The following is a 20,819-nucleotide window of genomic DNA, read 5'->3' as shown; positions in this document are numbered from 1 at the left end:
ATTACATTTTAATGTATTTATCCATATTATAGTATTATAAAAAAATACAATAAAAAAATTACAAAATGCATCTTAACACGTAGAACAGAGTTCCACACAACTCTGGGTTTGAACTGTCAATGAGCTGGACATACAAAACACAGTAAGGGTGTCTTATCTCACTTTACCACAGAAACAGCTTTGCAGCAGGGATGTACATTTTTGTGTATATAAGCATGCCTCATTTCCACTACAGTGTTATAATGACATATAACACTTGTACACTCTCAGTTGTTTATACATGTGTTTCTTACACAACCATTTATAAGTATTGTTTGCATGGGTGCAGCTTTCTCTTCTTTTTTTCTCTTATGTGTGCTGCATTCTCACACATGTAGTCTGTACGGCATTTTATATCATTGTCCTTTAAATGTATGACAATATTACATGACAATATTTTTCATTAAAGGAAGTAGGGTTGGGTGGACCCTAGATGGCTAGCTGAGCACAGCACTTTTTAGAGCTCTATAAAACTAATATTATAGCCAGGAATTAGACTACAATATATATTTAATTTTCATAAAATATTGTTATTAATAGTCTAAACTTCAACTTTACAAACCTTGAGATTCTTATTGCAAATAATTCCTGTCAAATTTATTTGAGAATAAATGTGAAGGAAAATGAACATCTACAAGTCTTCACAATCTGATTCTGCACTGATGAAAAAACTACAACTGGTGTCTTCTACTCTAAAGTCACTATTACTAGATATATATGACTTTCAACAAATCCTGGAAAAATTAAGTGAAAACAGCTCTAAACAAACTGAAGTTTTCAGAGACCTCTTCCAACAACATAAAAATAAAATAATGGACATGGAGACAGCCATAACTGACACAGACGGGAGATTAAAGGAGGATGAATTGCACACAGAGTTTCTTCTCAAACAAAATACATTGCTAATGAATAAAATTGATGACCTTGAAAACCAGGAGAGAAGGTGTAACATCCAAAATATTGGAATACCAGAAAATGCTGAAGGTGAGAACATTATTTCAGTTCTGAATACTTGGATTCCCAAAATTGTAGACTTACAAGAAGGGCTCTCTTATGGTATAGAAAGAGCTCATAGGGCAACTGATAAGCCAGTGCCCACTTCTTCCACAGCAGCACTGAGATCTATTCTCATAAAATTCTTCTCTTATTTAGACAAAGAACTAGTGCTAAAAACAGCTTGGAGGAAATCCCCATTAAAATGCATTTATTTTATTATTTTACATTTGCTTACTGGGAAAGTCCTACTGGGCACAAGTGATTTTCCAGTGGAAGATCGTGGAGAAAAGCTCCACATATAACACATATTAATAAAGTACAAATTCACAGGTACAGAAGCATAACACTATACATTTTACATCAAATAAAACTAGGATAATAATACTTTAAACTGTACATCAACTAAAAGTAGGATGAAAAATGGTACACTATATAGGTACAAAGATAAACATCTTAAACTGTGCAATCTAAATAATATTCAGTATGATATACTATTATAGTAATATAAAGTATACACCAGGTGTCGATACTTAGAAGGAGAAACTGTTGAGAGGAAGAGAGAGGTATAAGGAATGAGACTTGTATGATAAATAGAGGTCAACTGCCGGAAAATAAGGGAGGAGTGTTTACCCTGCGTGAGCAAGAAGGAGCTGGAGTTAGACTAGCCTGAGTAGTCACAGTTACAAATCCAATTAGCTTGTAGGTGTGTTTTTACAGATTTCTTAAACTGAGCTAAGGATGATGTGGCTGAAATATTAGTGGGCAAAGTGTTCCATTTTTAGCTATAAAATTAGAATAAAAGGGAGGCTCCTGCAGGGTTGTTGTCTTTAGTGACTTGAAAAAGATGTTGGAGTGTAGTACCCTAGTACTAGAGTAAGGATGTATTAAGTTTTGTAATGCAGGGGTTTTCTTGGGATAATAAAAAATCATATGTGTTAGTATAAGCTGGTTGTAAAGGAGAAGATGGGGAAGTTCAAGCCAGCTGAGTTGTGGTGTGTTTGATGTGGGCTATTGGTGACAAACTTTGCAATAGCAGGCATCACATTTAGTTATATCCAATTTTCTAAGATTGTTGAGGATAGGAGAGGCATATAGAAGTGTAGAGATGAGATGTGTTTGTGCAATTTCTTTAGTTAATTGCACGATGAAATTTCTTATGATAACTTAATTACATTAGATAAACTAGATTTTTTTGTTTATTTAATTTTAAATACTCAATTTGATGTTTTAATAATGCCAGAGTGACAGACTGAAAAGTTGAGAAATGGGCGTGAGTAATCCTGGCACCATTTTTTAGCTTTATTTTGCCTTTTTCCACTTTATCAAGCCATTATTTGAATAAAATGAACCAAATGCTTTTTAAATTTGAGGTGAAGCTTTTCCTTACCTTGAGATGATCCTAGAGCCGTTTTTAAACCACTCTGCTTTTTTCTAAAGCTTCAGGAAGCTGTTAATCCATTCTGCTCTGTTGCACTCTACAGGAAGTGAAGGGACCAGTTTCAGAGATGCACTCTTAGCTTTAAGTTTCCTGAATGTAGCAGAAAATGCTTGGACTGCTATCCTTTATGTAATATAGATTTATTTTTGGTATAAAGAAGTTATTGATTTTAACTTAATGCTTAGATATTGAATAATAATAGATTACCATGTATAATACTTTGAATTAAAGCTGGCAGAAATAAGAATACAGTTAAACTGGTCGTGATTTAGACACATAAGTAAGCACTTATTTTAAAGCCTTCAGTAATGTCACCTGACTGTGCAGTACTCAAGGACAGTAAACTAAAATTTCATAGACTTTAGTTATGTAGAAGTTTCTATAAGCGTGTGAAACCCAAGATGGAGAAACTTATAAAAATTACTTGTTTATTAAAAGTTAAATAAAAATTGTAAACAATCATATTTAACATGGATATAAAACACACAAATAGATGTTTAAAGCGTATGTTGGAGAATTTAAAAGCTGCAAGCACTATTACATTAATATAACCTAACAAATGGCAAGACTCTTGATGTTATTAAATATATACCTTGCACCAGTATTATAAAAGGGCTATTGTAATCATCTCTCTTGTTTGCAAATTATTTAAAGGGGCAACACATTAGCTGATGTAGCCTAAGAATGTAAGGGCATGTCAGGAAGACTTTAGAAGTAAAAAGAATGATAGATGTGAGATTAATAGAGTAGCAATAATGCATAATGAGGATGGTGCAGTGCTGTAGCTGTTAGCACTGTCGCCTCACAGCAAGAGGTTTTCTGGTTCAATTCTCAGCTGGGGTGCTTTCTGTGTGGAGTCTGCATGTCCTCCCTGCATTTGTGTGGGTTTCCTCCCACATTCCAAAGACATGCAGTAGGTGGATTGGACACTCTAAATTAGCCCTAGGTATGAGTGTGCTCATGTGAGTGTGTGGTGCACCCTCTGAGGAGGCTTGGGCCTTGGACTAGCAACCTGATCCCATAAAACCCATACCTGCTAAGGAAACAATGAGTGCTGAAGGATGCTCATTGTCCGATGTACTGAATGCATGGGAGCGAATCCAGGAATACATAATGAATCATTTGCATCTATACAGAAGATGAAATAGAATGTAACACATATGAAGTTTGTTGAAATGTAATAATCATCACTGGTTCATATTTCAAAGTGCCTAGCAGGTATATGAATTTGAGCTACCACCATTGTAAGAATAACCAATGAGAAGCTTTATCATTTCAATGTGTGTGAATAAATTGTATTAAGCACATATTGTAATATAGTCACTCCACTAACCCTTTATTCAGTTAGACTTTCATTAACTCTTGATTCAAAAAGATGACAATATATACAGATTCTTAACCTTATAAAAGTAAGTGTAGCCCAACATTAACTATTCATCATAACATAGTGTAATTTAATGTACTCCACTAAGATACTCATTAAGTCCCTCAATGTTAAACTAAGAAATGTTTGCAAGCTTTTACATTCAACTTTCACTTGATTATAACTATATGGATGAACCACAGGATTAAAGAGTTGATGAACAGATGTGTTTATGTAACTATCTATGTATACATATTATACTGTTCTAGAGATATTTAGGGTTTATATTGTATAGCTGAATTTTCAAAACTTTGAACCTCACATGAGCGAACTCATATGAGCGAAGTTCAAAACATCAACTATATAATAAAAAAAAAAAAAAAAAACTTACCTTACCGCTCTGAGCAGGGGGGCAAGCCCTAGCCACCCCCCACATCCCCCTACTTAAATATACCAACTCCAAGAACGCACTTCAATGCAGTAAGAGAAAATGTCCCATTCTGTGCATGAAAAGCCGTTGACTTTCACCTTTGACCTTTTCGACGTTCGATCATATGATGTCGACCATCTATGATTCGAACATCAGAATGGTTGCTCATCTAATATAGACCCGATATTTATACAAGTTGTTGATTAGTTAAAATGTTTTCAAACTTAAAGTGAACATTTTTACAGTTAGGCTGACATAAACTCTAGCTAAATATAAATGACTGAGCCATATTATAGGCTCTTTTGACATTCACTGCTGGTGTTTAGTATAATTACTAATGTGTGTGCATGACTCTTTTGGAATATATTTACCATAAAGGGACATCTATCATCCTCTTTACCTGCTTATTTTTTGATTATATTACTAAAATATAAATTCTTATTAATTCCTATTAATGGACAAAGATTTTTTGCATTTGTTCAAAACTTGCTAGACTCCATATATTAATTCATGTCAAAGATTCTTTCAGTTCCTTTCAACTTTATAACCTTGGCATAAAATATTTGTGTTTTCTTTCTGATTCCTTCCTAGTTAAGAACTATACTTATATGCATGAATTTTAAACTCATCTTAGCTTTTTTTAGTAGAATTTACTGAAATATTATATGCTTATTCCTTTTTACAGTCCTTCTAACTATTATTAAAGAATTAAGACTTAAACTTTTGAGGATAAAATAGGAATTTCAACATCCAGTGTCAAATATATAGTTTAACGTGCTAATATACGTTCAGTTCTCCCTTTTCCTCACTGCATTTTAATTACTCTAGTGGAAACTGTTCAAATGAATTACATGTTTATAACACAAGTCTCTTTACTAGGATCATAGATTAGTACTAAGCTAACTGCCCTTGTGAGCCATTTTAAGTCTAGCCAATTATCCCTTGTGAGACTCAAACGCTGCACCTTGAGTTTGTAAGGCAAACACCTTAACCATTAGGCCACCCTCCCAACCCCTAATATATTTTATAGCTGGTACGTATGTTTATGGTGGTTTGGGAGAGCAGTTTGATTGATTTCAACTTATCTTTCAAACTGGGAATTTTTTTAATCCCATGTTTGTGTTGGGGAAACACATTACTTGTTTTTTTTTTTATTCTTTAAGATGATTATTCTGTTGTTTCTTCTTACACCCAGGCCTGATTACAATATACTTCACATCATATTTACAGTCATGGTTTTTGCAAATGTGTTGTTTATACAAGTAAAGTTTAGAAATTTTAAATCTCCATCAAATGTTCTGAGATAATATAATCAATTACTACTGACTATTGCATAAATTACTCTTATAATTCACCATTGTCTTTATCTTTAGCTTCACTTAATATTAATGGCATTAATAATCCAAAGGAAAGGTCAAACTTTTTAAGATACTTAAAACAAAACAAACCACAAATATTATTCTTACAGGAAACCCATTTTAAAAACACAGAGAAAGATATTTGGAAACCAAACACTTATACAATACCAGCTTATAGTTTCATAGTTTCATAGTTTGGTACTAGGCTATCTGCCCTGGGGCATTTATAAGCCTAGCCATAGTGATGTGGCTTTTGCCACCCCATGTAATGGTACAAAAGTGTACAGAATAGATTTAGAATACTGTGCCTCTGTCTAGTAGTGACACAGTGAAGACCCCCTTACAAATTAGAATTAGTTTACTGTGCCTCTGTCTAGTAGTGACACAGAGATGACCCCTGGGGCAAACCTACGATCTCCCATCCACTCGTCAAGATTTCTCTTAAAGAGAGTCAGTGAGGGGCTCTGCCTAACATGAACTGAGATTCTGTTCCAGAGTATGGGAAGCCTCTAGGTTATGAATCTGTCCCTCCAGCATGTCCTATTCATGTTTGTGCTGAGGTTCAAATCTTTAGCTCTCGCGGTTCTGATGGATTTGGATTTTTTGAGGAGGAGCATGTCCATCAATTCCTGATTGGACATGGCCTTGTACGTCAGGCACAGATCACCTCTGAGTAGGCGGTATGCTACTGAATGGAGTTGGAGTTTCTTTAGTCTGGCAGCATATGACATATGTTGGAGACCCTTGATCCTCTTGGTGAGGTACTTTTGGGGTCTCTCTAGCTGTTGGAAGTGCCGGGTGAGGTACATACCAAATGGGGCATTGTACTCAATCATGGGCCTGATAAGGGAGGAGTACAGGGGCACAATGACCTCCTTTGATCTGGATGTGAATCCCTTCATGATAAGGTGAGCAAGGTAGAAAGTCTTTCTAACCACTTTGGCAATGTGGGTGTCAAATGAGAGGTCACTATCAACTTGGGTCCCCAGGTCTCTGATTACTTTTTCTGTACTCAGTGGGTTACCGCCTATGTGATAATTTGTGGGCACTTTGTTTTTCCCAAAGAGGATGGCTATACATTTTTTGGCATTTAGTTTAAGGCCATGACTCCGGCACCAGTTGTCCGTTTCAGTGAGGCCTTTCTGTAGGATGTATGTGTCAGCTGGTGTATCGACTATGGTGCCTAGTTTGCAGTCATCTGCGAACTTTGTCAGCCACAACCCTCCCATGTTTGCTTCCACATCTGAGAAATAAATGCCGAACAAGAGGGGTCCCAGGACAGAGCCCTGTGGGACACCACTTGTCTCTGGCTTTAAGTCTGACATGGCTCCAACGATTTTGACTTTATGGGTTCTATCCTTTAGCCAGTTTGCCACCCATCTTGTGACATATGGATTTACATTTAAGCTGTTGAGCTTGTTTATGATACCAGAGTGGGGTATTGTGTCGAAAGCTTTAGCCAAGTCCAGGTAGGCTGTATGGACTGCTTTGCCCTCGTCAATGGCTCTAGTGACTGTTTCGAAAAAGTCAACCAGGTTTAAAAGGCAGGATCTGCCTTTTACAAAGCTGAACTGGGTGGGATCAAGTGTCTGTAAGTCCCCAATGTCTCTGTTTATTAGTTCCATAATGATTCTTTCCATAGCTTTGCAGACCAGGCTGGTTAAGCTTATGGGGTGGTAGTTACTAGGGTCAGTAGAAGTGCCTCCTTTGTGGAGTGGGACTACTGTTGCTGTACGCCAGTTTTCAGGTACATATCCTGTAGTAAGGCTAAGGTTAAATAGCATTTTTATGTGCGGGTTTAGCTCCTCTTGGAGTTCACGTAGCACGCAACCCGGGATACCGTCAGGTCCCATTGATGCTGTGTTTTTAGCTTTGCTGAGGGCAGTTCTCACCTGGACATCTGAGATGACAGGGAGGTTACATTCAGCTGGGATAAATATTTCTTCTTTTGGGGGTGAGAAATTTGCACTGAACCTGTCTGCCAGAATGTTGGCAATATCTGTGGGTTCAGTGTATTTTTTGTCATTGTGAACTAACTCTGAACATATCTGAGGGTTTCCGCCCAGGTTTCTAACATAGCTGAAAAGGCCTTGTGGTTATCTTTAGTGTCCATAGCGATTTTTCTCTCAGAGTTGGCCTTGGATGTTTTTATGAGAGAACGTAGCTTTTTACTAGTGCTGATCAGAGATGCCTTCTCTTTATGGGATTTTGCTCTGATGTGCAGTAGCTTCCTTCTTTTGTTATACAATTTGTTTATGGCTGGGGTCCACCAGACAGGATGCCTGCCCTTGGTGGAGAGGGTCTTGGTTTTATTTGGGATTGCATGATCCATGCATTCTTGGAGATGTCCATAGAAAGCATTTGTGAAGGATTCTGCATTGTGGGATGTGGTTTCCACTGTCCCAGTGCGCTTAAAGGATACCATCTCAGTTTTAAGAAGTGTAAAGTCGGCTTTTGAGAAGTTTTTCACTGTAGTCTTTTGTGTTGGGGGTGGAGGTGGGATATGTATATCCAGGGTGATTAGTTTGTGGTCAGATCTCACTAGTGAAGGGTATACTTCCGGTGTGGAGCACTTTGTCCCCATATTTGTGATGATCAGGTCTAGTATATTATCTCCCCTTGTGGGAGAGGTGACTAGCTGTTCCATTGCGTTTGAATTTATGAATTCCAGGAACCTATGGGCTAGGGTGTTTGGGCTAGAATGATGCACCCAGTCTATGTTAGGGTAGTTGAAGTCTCCCAATATGATGGTGTTTGGTGAGACAGTCATGTCCTCCAATGTCTTCAGGAAGGCTGAGTGGGGTTCCTGAGATTGGGAGGGTGGTCTGTAACATGCTACCAGTTGTATAGCAGTTTTGCCTATGGTTAGTTGCACCTGGATGGTCTCTGATGCTTCATGTGTTGCCACTAACCTGGAGGTGTGGGTGTCCTTGATGAATATGGACACTCCCCCTCCCTTTTTGGTTTGGCCCGAGTTTTGGGGCCGAAAAGCATGATACGAGGTATAGCCTGGTAGTGCTGGGGTGCTCTCAGGAGCCTTGAACCAGGTTTCAGTTACTGCACAGACATCGATGTCCTCCATACTGAGGAGTGCTTTGAGAGCCTGCATCTTGAGATTTAGACTTCTGGCATTGAGCAGCATTACCCTTAATTTTTTTCCATTTTTGTTTTCTAAGGAGGTGGGTTTGTCTTTTGAGCCTTGCCTAAAAAAGGCACTATGGGGAAGGCAAGAGCCTTAGCCAATATCCGGAAGCACAGTGGTGACAGATGCAAGCCGTCCCTTGCAAAGCAGCGTGGCTTGTCCAGCATGTCATCCCAAGCAGACAGACATTGGATCCCCCTAGAATGACACCATTATTTGAGCCAATTATTAAAGCTGGTCATCTTGTCTTTGTATTGTGGCATCATTCTTGGTGAGGGCAAGATGCTGCTCAGGGTCAGGGTCATACCAGCCTGGGCTACATAATCAGAGAGCTCCTCTATGTCTCTTTTCATGTAGTTCAGGGAGGTACATCTCAGGTCATTCACGCCGGCATGGACAATGACGGAGTCATATTTGTACTTGCTTTGGAGTGACCTGAGTGCGTGTGTTATGTGGCAGATCCTAGCTCCCGATAAGCAGCTCACCTTTACCCTCTCCTTGTTCAGCCTGGTAAGTGAAACGTCAGTGTGTCTGACTATAGAGTCAACTATTACAAGTGTATCAGGCATGGTATTCGGCCTTAAGGGCTGTGATTGTTTGACACACTGATTTATTGAAGTATGTGATGCATGTGTTATGTTTTAAGGTGGTGGATTTTTGGGTGTCTGCTTTGGGAGCCTCTGTTGTTTTGGTAAGTTTTTTGTTAGAGCCTCCGAGTATGTCTTTGTGTTTTTATGTGTTTGGTTTGCAGTTGTGGTAGGTCTATGTGGGACTGGGTTTGGTGTGTGTGTGGTTACCTTCTCCTCCTGTCTGGTCTTGCCAGTCCTGAGTTGAGAGAGTTCAGCCTCCAGTTTGGCTATATAGTTGCATCTCTCACATGTATTTGTGTTTGTTGGGAGGAGGAGAGGGTTGTCTGTGTACATGAGACAATTGTAGCATTGTCTCAAGATTCCCAGATTAACCAGCTGAACCGAAGAGGATGCCAGCAATCTACCACTCGACATGCTAGAATATTATAAGGGAGTGCTGTGCCTTTAAGGGAAGCTTGCGCTTCTTAAGTCTAAAAGGAGAGGAGTAATGATATTATGGAAGAATAATATTAATTGCCCTCAAATATTATATAAATATGATGATCTTAAGGGATTATTAGCCATCAATATCTTAAAATGTAGCCATAAAATTTGGGCATTTGCTAATCTCTATTGGGTTTTCAGGACCTGGTGCTTTAACTGCTAAATGACGTCTTGATTTTATTGATAGTATATCAAAAGGCAATCTTTTTCTAGGGGATGATTTTATTTGCTTATTAGATAATTCCAATACAACAAGCAGCCGCCCACCAAAAATTCTTAAGAAATGGATAAATTCTCAGAATCTGTATGATACATACAACTCCAAAAATAACAAATCACTGTTATGCACACACTGATCACAGATTTAAAACGCAAACCAGAATAGAGAGAGTTCTTGTCTCCAATTATTGAAAATGAAAGCTTACATCATTTACTATTCTTCCTTGCCCTTTATCAGACCATGATTGTCATATTAGAAATACTAATGGACTCCACTAGCTGAAATACTATTAATAGAATTCCCGCTTATATTACCAAACTAAAAGATTTTAAACTGTGGTTATTATCAGAATTAAATTTCTTTTTAGAGACAAATAATAACTCTGAAACAAACATAATTATGATGTGGGATGCTCTAAATGCATATAACTATGGTAAAACTATAGTCTGGTTTTACAAAATCCTAAAGAAATGAAAATCAGAATTACAGAACCTACAGTCTTAGCCTCTTTTAGATCTCGGTTGTCACAATCAACCCAAACAACTAAAAAAGAAATAGATGCATTAAACAAGAAATATCTAGATATTTGACACACAAAACAAACAGCATTAAAAAAATGACATTACATTCTTATGCACTTACCCGTAAACACATGCACAATTTGTCATTAAGAGGAAAATTGTTTTCTAAAGCAAATATATTAAAATTGCTGCATGAAGGTACAAACAAATCAGTTTCTTATATCAAAGATATATTAGAAGCCTTTAGATATCATTTCACCAAACATTATAATTCTGATAATAAAAACAAAAATGTTACAGCCCAAGAATTAAGTATTCTAAATTTAACGGCCATTGCAGAAAATCTTAGTATGTCTTGGTAAACAAATAACTCTAAATGAAATCAAAAATAAAATTAAAAACCTTAAATCGAACAAAGCTCCTGGTATAGATGGCATTATAGCGGAGATTTATAAACTTTTCCCAGATTCCATTATATCTTTACTTCATAAATCCTTGACTGAAGTACAAGCTAACAATTTGACCCCGCCCTCTTGAAGATACTCCTTCATTACCCCTATTCTTAAATCTTAGAAAGATCCACAGCTATGCAATAATAAGCCAATATCTTTATTAAATAATGACTACAAAATCTTTATGTCTGTATTTGTGGACAGAATAAAGGCTCCACTCTCACAACTAATTCATAATGATCAAACCAGGTTTATACATAAAAGGCACATTCATGATAATATTAAAAGAATATTAACATTAATAGAATTTTTAAATAGAGAAAATGAAGAAGCGTTGTTGGTAATTCTAGATATAGAAAAGCCTTTAACTCTGTAAACTGGGATTTTCTGTTTGCAACAGTAAAAGCATTTTTGTTTCCATTATCATTCATCTCCACGATAAGAGCTATTTATAATGATAATTTGGCCTACATCAAACTAGGTCCTTTTACTTCAAAGTACATACCCATAATCAAAGTCACTAAAAAAGGTTGCCCTTTATCCCCTATATTATTTACCCTTGTCATGAAAGTACTAGTGTCAACGTTAAGAAATAATCAAGAAGTTAAAGACATTAATATTTATAATCAATATAATTCTAAAATAGCTCTATTTGCAGATGATATTCTTCTCCATTTGTCTAAGTCAAAGAAAGACCAAACTTGAAAAAGGAGCCGGCAGGATGATAAACCTCAGCAGAAGCACCAATTCCAGACACAGTGATGCTGATAAACTGCAAGTAAAATTTATTTTAAGCTCAACAAAAATAGGCTTTTCGTCAGTGTCCCACACCAACTTCATCAGAAAAACAAACAACACATTCCAACTTACACCTTAATAAAAGGCTCATAAATCACATGACTACTTAGCAATTAAGCCAATACATTCACAACACCTGCTCAAACCCTTCCCTGAGAACTCAACCTACTAAACAAGCAGTAAAAGGAAATACATACTTTTGTAAGCCATGCTGAAATAGATAAAAAATAGATGAAAAAATTAAAATGGATGCAATCTACAAAAATAAATACAATAAAATTACCTAACCAAACTTCTTAATTTTAAAATACAAGAAATAGATAACATTCCATTTAAGCCTGGATAATGATAAGCTTCTAGTTTTAGCTGCCAAATTAATTCCTTTTGTTCTAAAAGTAATGTATCTGGACCCCCCCCCCTATTGGAAGGAACTACCTGATCAATGACTGAAAAAGTAAATTCATGACCCAGATATTCCTTAACATGCCTGGCAAGCACATTCTCCATCTTCTCTTTTTTGATGGCATAAAGGTGTTCATAAAGGCGTTCCTGAAATTTCCTAACAGTTTTTCCTATATAAATCACCGGGCATAAAGAGCACCTAGCCAAATATACCACATGTGAACTGGTACAGTTAAATCTACCCCTGATGGGGTATTTGGTCTCCCCAATACTAAAATAGGTCCCTGCTTTAATAAACCTACAGTATTTACACATATTAAATTTGTACATCCCCCTAACCTGGGCATGGTTCGGTTTCATCTGTAGAATACTCTTCAGATTCAACCCCCTCTTAAACACTCCCTTGGGTGTGATCTCAAACTGTGAGTTACCTTGCATGTCTAATCATAAAATATTTTACTGCTTGTTCAGTAGGTTGAGTTCTCAGGGAAGGCTTTGAGCAGGTGTTGTGAATGTATTGGCTTAATTGCTAAGTAGTCATGTGATTTATGAGCCTTTTATTAAGGTGTAAGTTGGAATGTGTTGTTTGTTTTTCTGATGAAGTTGGTGTGGGACACTGACGAAAAGCCTATTTTGTTGAGCTTAAAATAAATTTTACTTGCAGTTTATCAGCGTCACTGTGTCTGGAATTGGTGCTTCTGCTGAGGTTTATCGTCCTGCCGGCTCCTTTTTCAAGTTTGGTTTGTTTTGCGGCATTTAGTTTTTTAAGTCAAAGAAAGAGTTATTAGAATTGGACGCAATAATAAATAACTGTCAAAAAAGTTAATATCTTTATTTTAATAAACAAAAATATAAACATCTTATTCTAAATGATAAAGGGAAATATCAACTAGGTAACCAAAGCATCTTTGAAAAATAAGCTAATGTACATAAATTACCTAGAGATAGTCTTGTGCAATAGTATGGAAGAAACGAGAGAAACAAATTATAAAACAAAATATCCAGGTGAATACATAATAAACAGCTGAAAAAAATATGTATTTTTCTCATTTGAGGATAGACTACAGTTGTTAGAAATGCCTCTCCTTCCAAAAATATTATATATTGTCTTGGCTCTAGACATCCATCTTGGAAAAAATTATATTAGATTCATAAACAAAGCTCTAATAAACTTTTTATGATACCCAAATAAAATAAGATTGCTCATACACATTATATTAGATCTTGGGATAGTGGTGCTTTAAGGTTTCCTGACAAAGAAACATATATTAAAGCATCATTACTTAAACATGTATTAAACTGGATTGATCCAAATTATAGTTCAAACTAGAAAGAGCTTCATTTAGCTATACTACAGAAGGACAACTCACTGTCATATAAAATTATTTCCAACAATCTCTCTAATACATTTTGGTTTCTTCTTTGTCACATTGTTCAATATAATGTGACAAAACCTACAAATGTAAACTACCTAAATAACATTATCAACAATTTTAGAAAAATAGTAAACTCGAATGCAGATATCAAATCCTTGTATGACCTAATAGTCCCTTTCAGCATCACAAAAATCTTTTCTGATAAGCTTCATATCAACGTCTTTAATGAATGGGAAACTAAACATTTTATTAACTAGAAACAATGTATTAAAGATTTAAACACTTTACAGTCTCAACAAGTTATTAAAGACTATGGGGGGATTTTAATAAGGCCTACATGTTTTTTTTTTCTGTATAGGCATTGTGCCACACTGCTTACATGGAAGCAAGCATTTTAGATTCAGTAAGCACTGCTGAGTGGCACACATGCACGTTCCAACAAAGAAAATTCCATGGCATACAAATCACCTCATAAGTAGATAAATCTCATGCAAATGAGGCAGGTAGAGTGATCCAGCAAGCAGATAGGCATCTCTTCAGACACCGTGTCAGTGTCTGTAGTGTACACAGAAAATTCCATGTACAGGAGTGTAGACAGACAAAAGGGGCTGCAAAAATGTAGATATATGGGCAGAAATGGCATACCACATACAGATATGAGTGAAACTATCCTCCTGTGTGTCTGAAAAAATTAAGAAAACAAGTTAAATTAATCTGGGCATGTTTGTGCTGTGCACTATATAGATAAATGCAAAAAATTGTAGAAAATAATAAAATAATATTATGTGACAGAAATGTATTGCAGGACCTTGCATGGAGTCCCTACAATGGTGCATTCATGCGGTTGCTAATTTGATAGGGCTATGAAGCATGTCATTTCCAGGTTGTGAGCATGGATATCTATGCAAATGAGGTAGAGTTACTGAATAGCATAAAGGAGCAATCATCTCCACATATCCCCTTTATGTAGGCATAGACCCATGTTAGTGTTTACACAGGATGTAGCTGACTTCAAGGGAGGGTGCATCCAATGACTTCTAAGCTTATTTCAGCTTAGCTGCACCTGTTTGCCCAGTGTGTCACCTGGCTGAGTGTGTCCTTTCAGGGATCGTGTGCTCACTAACTTCTAAGCTTTGTTTATCTATGGGGTGCGTGTCTGCATGGCACACTGCCGTGTTGAGCATGTAAGTCTGGGGTGTGTGTTCACTAACTGCTAAGCTTTGCTTATCTACAGGGTGTGTGTTTGCACAGTCCACCCCTGTGTTGAATGTGTAAGGTTGGGGGGGGGGGGTTCATTAACTGCTAGGCTTTGTTTATCTAAGGGGCACTTGTTTGCATGGCGTGCTGCCATGTTGAGTATATTTAAAAAGCCAATGACATTAATTAGTTTTGACCCTTGTTTAAGTTAAAGTATGACCATTAAATGATGTTAACTATATTCAAGGCAGGTGGAATGCATCATAGTTAGCCAATCGCACATTCTGCACCTATAGCAGAGTTCTATAAAGTATGCATACACCCTACAATCTGATTTTTCCCCAATACTCTGGACCATTGGAGTACAGACTTGGGAATTTTAACTGAGAGAATGCTAGTGGCTGCTGCAGGTCTGCTACATCTGTATGTGCTAGATGCTGAACTCAGTGCTGCTGCTGCTGCTGCTGCTGCTGACAATAGGCCTAGGCAGAGAAGGAGAAGAGTGTTCAGACCCAGGGTAACCTTCCAGGAGCTACATGAGCTGGAGATATTAGAGTGCTACAGGGTGGACAGGGACATACTACAAGAACTCACTGAGCTCTGCCTCCCTCAACTCAGATCCAAAGCCAACATAGGGGATCTCATCCCAGTGGAAACAAAAGTATGTGTAGCCCTTAGAATACCAGCTACAGGTACTTTCCAAACATCAACTGGGGACATGATGGGGGGGGGGTCTCACAGGCATCAATATCCAGGGTATTCCACCAGTTCTGGGATGCCAAGCTACCACATGCGAGTGAGCACATTTTTCCCCCTCACCCCTGAGACAAGGGCCAGCAATATTCAAAACTTCTACCATGTAGCACACTACTCTGAGGTACTAGGTGCCATAGATTGTATTCATGTACACATCAAAGCACCACCCAGTGAGGAGGGTAGAATCTACATCAAGGGCAAGGGGTACCACTCCATCAACTCCCAGGTCATGTGCAATGACCAGGGGATTATCATGAATGTGTGTGCTGGCAGCCCTGGCAGTTATCACTACTCATATCTGGCATGCATCACAGCTGTACCAGATGTTTGCTAGAGGGGACATCCCACACAGCCATTTATTGTGGAATGCTTGCTATGCACTGGAACTGTGGATGATGACACCCATCAGAAATGTACACACACACCATGAAAGAATGCCATAATGAAGTACATGCACAAACTAGAAACATCATAGAGTGTATGTTTGGGCTTCTGAAGTCACAGTTCTGGTACCTCAATATATCCAGTGGAGCCCTACAGTACGCTCCAGCCACGTGTACATATATGTTCACAGTATGCACCATGCTACACACTATGATCCTGCAGAAACAGCTGCAGCAGGATCAGCAAAGGGAAGGGATACACAGCTCCCCTGGCAGTGCCTAGGTCACCACAGCCACAGTCACAGGAGGATCAAGAGGAGGAACCCCCTGATGATATCCCTCTAGGTGGACATAGGTGTGCCCAGTACACCCTGACTTTGGCTAAGAGACAATGCATAGCACAATCACTGACAACCTAGGCCCTAGAGACTGACATCTTACTCCTACTCACATACATATATTAACATTGTTGATGCCAGGCAAACCACACAACCTGTACTTATCCATGTATTGGCTGTGTACTACTGCATCAGACAGAGTCATCTCTGAACTACAGTTCTGCCAACTGCTGCATTCGCAAGGTAAGTCTCCAACCTACACGCTACTTTTAAGGATTACTATAATATGGTATCGTATGTATGGATCTGCGGTAATTATACAAGGAAATATAGTGGGTTATTTGGACAGAAGTAACATAACACATAGGACTACAGATACCAATTCAAATAGTATGTGTTCCTTAATATTCACAAGGCCTCATGGTTGGAATATACACTAGATCAGTCAAGGGGAATGTTAAACAGTGGGGTCACATGATATTTGGACTACTGTCTATCCCAGCAAATCATGTGCTGTTGTTACCCCACCCCAACACATCAGTGTTCCCATATAACTGCTTTAACAGTAAGTCAGCAATGATATATCAGCAGTCCAGGCAACCTCAGGGCAGTTACATAGACATTGATCATACACTGTATATCTCACTTAATGCGGGAATAACATTGTACATATTTATGCTGTTGATTGTGTGATGAATGACTCCTTTCTGTCTGGCAGCTTCTGTGGCTCAGTGGACTAGGGAAGTTATCATGGGTTATGGTGTTGATGGTTCTAATCTGGAAATATTTACATATGAGGCATTATTATGTTGGTGTTTTCACAGACCATCAGTCTTTGTGTGGTATAACATTATGAACTTTAGTCACATATTAAGTACATCGGACAGCTGGGAAATGCCATGGACAATTTGAGTGAAGTGCAGTACTGCAGAAACAGGGACAGATCTCATTGCATGTAACACACAAAATCCCGAACTGGAGTATGGGTAGGTGGGGCTGGAGTCACTTTATAAGTACTGACAGTCCCAGTGAACATGTCCATACATGTAATTATAATAAGTGCAATTCTGTTGCCCCTTCATCAAAATGACCTGTTATGTATACATATGTCTATACATACACACATATATGTATACACATCCGTCTGTCACTCTCTCTCACATACATAGTATATCAATCTCTATATAATGTCAAATAGATATATGTCTATATATATATAGCTATATATATATTAAAATGATACATAGACTCTCCACATATATCTATATAACACATACACATATCATACACACACACAGCTACATTTATATATACATTCATCTTATATACATAAATATGAGTGTAGATGTCTGTATTGCCCTACATACCCTAATAATGGAGAGTAAAGCTACACTATCACACATCTGTACTGTTGCTCAAAGGATCCAAAGGAAGGGCTCAACAGTACATAATGCACCTACCTACAGACACCTGTGTCTGCTGGATGTCACCACAAAGACAGAAACATGTGAGCAGGTGGTGTAATATATAATGTTTTCAACGCACACATAGACAGGTCACATTGTTCCTGCCCACAGGCTTGCCTGTCTAAGTGCAAACAGCCACATATAGCCATACTGGTAACTGTAAACACATAGCTAGGATAATAACAGTTATCTCACTGGTAGAATACTAGATACAGATAGTATGAAGCAATATTACTCTGCAGGCCACAGATGCTGTTCAGCACAAACCTAGTTTGTATAATGCACAAGTACTTTGCCTATTATCATATATAGAACAGACTTAACCTGTGGTGTGTGCGATAAGTACTGTGATCTATAGTATCTAAGACTAGAAAGGTAGGGATGGTTAATCTCACTCCAGGCCACTTGATGCATGCATGTGTGTGTGTGTGTGTGTGTGTGTGTGTGTGTGTGTGTGTGTGTGTGTGTGTGTGTGTTTGTCCCTACAAAACAAATGACAGTTCCTTATTGGCTATCAACCTGCAATGGTGGCCCTGTAAGTTGCTGCTAGCTTCCAAACTGCCCTCTTCTACAAGGCATGATGATGTCATCCACCTTAAGACTACCAGCTGCCTGTGACGTATCACACTTAACCCTTTGCACATGTGATATGGACTGTGATCTATAGTGTCTAAGACTAGATAGGTAAGGATTCTAATCTCAATCCAGGCCACTTGGTGTGTGTGTGTGTGTGTGTGTGTGTGTGTGTGTGTGTGTGTGTGTGTGTGTGTGTGTGTGTGTGTGTGTGTGTGTGTGTCCATATGGTATAAATATGATCACCTCAGTAACTTCAAAATGGCTATGGTTTTAAAGTATTTGATTTGTAGCAGGTGATGTGGCCCCCCAAATGATTGACCACAACAAGGCTTGCTAATATCATCAAACATTAAATGTCCTAAACTGATAGTACTAGCAGACACAAGGTGTGTTGCATGCATCACGTACTGTGATCTGTAGTGTGTACCATTACATAGGTAAGTGCTCTACTCTATATACAGCCAACATGCACTACCTGTGTTCCTTGCTGTGTCCTGCATGCAGTAATTGGAAGTGATGCTAGCCTCAATGTAGCCATGTTTTTATGTGAGGCGTTTTACATCATGTTATGGAACCATAGGACATTTGAACTTCACTAGCATAATGGCCATACAGCCCTCACAATCCTAGATAACTTTATACCCATAGCTACAGGATCAGCACACATTGCCCCAGTCCAAGAAGGACATAGGCAGATGCCCTGTGGTGAGATGATGGTCACTCAGCCAATCATACAGATGGCATGTGCTGAGGTGCACTGAAGTGTTCTGTTAGCCATTAGGCAGGGTTCTGTTTCAAGGGTGTGTTTAAGTCTGCTAGACAAATTTCTTCCACCAGCAAGTATTACTCATGTCACATACTAGGTTAATGTCCTTACAGTGATTTATCCATCTACTATGCCTCCTACAGATAGGCACCATATGCAGTCAAGCAGGGTCACACATTGCCCCGTATGCAAGGCGCGCATCACCTCTGAGTAATCTATATGCCACAAGCTACAATGACACTCATTGCAGAGGACCCCCATTGAATACATACTGAAGACATTAAGTGTCCTTGTGAGGGACCATATTGTTGTGTGTAATTGCCAGTACTGCTTGGATAGGTACATTACCAAATGTCCATTGCACTCAGATATCGGCATGCTGAGAGAAGATTACTTGGAGGTTATGAGTATGTCAATTACAGATGACTGTGCCATCAGCTATGCCATATGATTCCTACCATACCACTGTAGAGACACGGTGATCACAGGCACATTAGCTGTAAATCTGTGTGGCCAGGTCTATGTATCCAGTTCTTTTACCCCTGAGTATGTACATCACAGGTTGCAACTGATGTGTTACTTACCTGGTACATAGGTCTTACAGATGGGAATATTACATATATATTTGCATGGTGTTTATGGACATTAGTTTGTCAACTGGCATGTGTTCAGCAATACTCTTGCAGGACAATGACATAATACAGAGACTCTATGAGTGCTCACAATTTGCAGGTATCAGCCAGCATTGTTAGTCAAGCCTTGTTGAATACTGCTGCTTACAGATCAGCTATTGGATGCTGATGTCCCTACGTTGAGTATGTGTGCGATCAATGGGCCATTTAGTGACCCCTACAATGTCAGTATAGTGGATGCCTAAGTGGGTGCTTTGTAAATGTTGCCTGAGTGGGGGATATAGTCAGATGGCTTGGCTCAGTCTAGGGGGTTGTATGCCCTGATGTCCACTCACCCAGGTCCTCGGTGACTGTGTCAGAAATGTCCACCATCTATAACAGTCATGGTTCCCCTGTCACACATCCAAACTCTGTACAGTCAGCTGTGTGTAGATCACATATTTGTGTGTTGATCAGCTCCACAATGATTGACCCTACGGGTATACAGATGCAGATACTTAGACAAAGAGGTCTATAGTTATGTTGGTCAGTGGATGCACCACCCTTGTGCAAGAGTATAACAGTTGCCGTTGTCCACTCAGCTGGTGTGCAGCCTGTGGTTTCAGTATGATTTCAAGGTTCTCCCAATGCTGTTAGTAATCCTTGTCAGATCACATGTGGGATGTAGCCTGGAATGTTAGCTGTGCATCTTCCAGTGAGAAACCATTTATGAACGGCTCTGTAAATATGGAAGTTATATGACAGGTTGTAGGAATGTCATGTGTCATGTGGTGAAGACAGGGTAGTGTAGCTGACACAAACAGTGTGGGACTAGAGGTTATCTATGAGTACAGACCCATCATATGTGTCATCATTACGTATGAGTTCACCGACAATCTGGGCCTGTTTTTTGAGGTTACACATGTAACTACACTGTGTGTTGTGGTTCTGCTTTGAGTGGGTGGTTAATTTTGTCACTACCATGTCTACAAAACATCACAACACTATGTGCTTCTTTTAGCTGAGAAGGTTGTGCCTCCATGTTAGGGGAAGCACCCTCTCCCCAACTGTCATACAGCACTGTCCACCTGTTATAGTACTGCATGCTAATGGCAGTT

Source organism: Protopterus annectens, chromosome 2.part2, assembly GCF_019279795.1.
Source record: "Protopterus annectens isolate FY-2018-M chromosome 2.part2, PAN1.0, whole genome shotgun sequence".
NCBI classification, from domain to species: Eukaryota; Metazoa; Chordata; order Ceratodontiformes; family Protopteridae; genus Protopterus; species Protopterus annectens.
The sequence above is the reverse complement of the archived record's forward strand: the minus strand, read 5'-3'. Positions refer to the sequence as shown.